At 39.8% G+C, this 2,146-nt stretch overlaps 1 non-coding gene across 1 annotated transcript; it reads right to left on the bottom strand.

The window, feature by feature from the left end:
• Nucleotides 1-1,320: 1,320 nt before the first annotated feature.
• LOC124504423 (U6 spliceosomal RNA) lies at nt 1,321-1,426 on the bottom strand. Its single transcript, XR_006960405.1, has one exon. It is a non-coding gene; the product is annotated as a U6 spliceosomal RNA (small nuclear RNA).
• Between the last annotated feature and the right edge of the window lie 720 nt (nt 1,427-2,146).

Below are 2,146 nucleotides of genomic sequence, written 5' to 3'. Positions count from 1 at the left end.
AAACTGTTCTTGGCCCTAGGATGATCAAGATGAGTTAAATAGACTCTCAGAATTATTTTCATATAGAGTAAATATAGTTGCAAAAATATATACTGGGTAACAAATTGAGAGCGTCCATTGGGTCAAAGATGGTGGTAGAGGCACAAGTGAGGCAGGAATCGTGTGAGGAGAGTTTCAAATGATGGGCACAAACATGAATAAAGGATGTGGGCAGCCATATAACTGTTCTCCAATTGTTGGCTGTACATTATTTCTGGAATATACTGTCACTAAGTATGCTATTTCTCAAAAGCATCTCACTCCTGGGCATTGGAACAAATGCATGTTTCTTTAATATAATGTGTCTCAAAGAATTATTTTCTATCTTGTCAGCAACAAAAAAGTAATAATTCTGTGCTTTAAAGAATGAGTTGAAGGTGATACAGTGACAGAAAGATTTAAAAAACTCCACCCAAATGGATAAACGCTGCACACAAAAAGAGTATATTTAGGTAGCAAAATCACTTAGGAGCAAGTTGTCGAATATTGATTGGATGATGCCGAGAAAAGAACACACTTGCCATATTCTTTGAAATTTGAAAATATAGCTTCATATGCTTTATGGAGCTTAACCTATTTGAATAAAAATGAAATATCTCCAGGCTAGGAAGAATATAGCTGTGGTCTGCTGCTGGTTCCTTAGGATTGCAGCTCAGATGTAAAAGGTGGGGATTCAAAAGGCATAGGTTTTTGGTTTGTGCTTCCTGCTGGGTCAGACATGCAGGGGGAAAACCAAGGCAAGAGAACACTGACAAGTTTGCTTGAGGAAAGAAAGTAAAACTTGAAGTGTGTGACAAGATTTTTCTCTTGGAGATTAGCAGTTACTTTCTTTGTAATCTCTCTCTCCCTCCTGTTTTTGTTCTGTTCTATTTTGTCTTGTTTTGGTTTGTTTCTTTTTCTAAACTGAGCAAGTAACTTCCTCAAGGGCCAGATTTTTACTTACTTACTTACTTATTTATTTACTGGAGTTCAATAATTATTTATTGGGAAAAAAAATGGCTGATAAAACCCCAGACCCCGGCTTAAACCATCCCCTTGCGCTCACATACACGTGACACTCAAAACCCACATGACTGCAACACCAGATTTGCTGGACAGCAGAGGTGATGCCTTCCGGGGTCTCACCCCCGCCACCCTCTGAACCTAGCCCCGGGGGAGGGTGGGAGTCTAGTAGACTTACCTAGAAAATTATTTCCGGGTCGGAGTCTAAGTCCTCTCCCTGATGGTTCTGAATCTGACTCCGCTTCCTGTACAGGGAGGCCACCTGGGCACTGGTGATAGAAAACTATGGAACACTTCTCGAATTTGCGTGTCGTCCTTGCCAGGGGTGATGCCAATCTTCTCTATATCGGTCCAATTTTAGTCTATGTGCTGCAGAAGCCAGCACAAGGGCAGGATTTAAATCACACAGCTTTTTAAAATTTTCTTTTTTTCAACGTTTATTTATTTTTTTGGGGACAGAGAGAGACAGAGCATGAATGGGGGAGGGGCAGAGAGAGAGGGAGACACAGAATCGGAAACAGGCTCCAGGCTCTGAGCCATCAGCCCAGAGCCTGACGCGGGGCTCGAACTCACGGACTGCGAGATCGTGACCTGGCTGAAGTCGGACGCTCAACCGACTGCGCCACCCAGGCGCCCCTCACACAGCTTTTTAAAAGAAATATTGACTTAGCTTACGTCTGTTTGGTATAGCTTAAAAATGTTGCTCTGCTAAGGACTTCAGTGATAACAGTGTCCAAATATTTTGGAAATACCAGGAGATTATGTTCTGCATAGATTGGGCATGGGTCTAAACTTCATTGTTTTTGGCAACTTTTATGCCCCAGAGACTCAAAAGTCATTTGTCAAATGGTCTTATATATCTTATTATAAAACCTAATCAGAAAGCTCTAGTTATTTGGAAATAATTTTTAAAAATGTATAACCTTTAACACAATGCTAACAATAAAATTTTCTTTAGCTCTTTCACTGAATATGCTTTAGTTTATTGCTTCATACAATAAAAAAAAACGTGAATAACAAATCTAAATATTCTCAGAAGTCTAAATGCTTTTAGCGGGAAAACAAACAAAATGAGTTAGGCTTCAAATTAAAAGGTCAAAAGAAA

This window comes from Lynx rufus, unplaced genomic scaffold, assembly GCF_022079265.1.
Source record: "Lynx rufus isolate CCGP_SWC_20201006 ecotype Redwood Valley unplaced genomic scaffold, mLynRuf1.p SCAF_8, whole genome shotgun sequence".
In the NCBI taxonomy this organism is placed as follows: Eukaryota; Metazoa; Chordata; class Mammalia; order Carnivora; family Felidae; genus Lynx; species Lynx rufus.
Note: the sequence above shows the minus strand (reverse complement) of the source record. Positions and strands in the feature narration are given on the sequence as shown.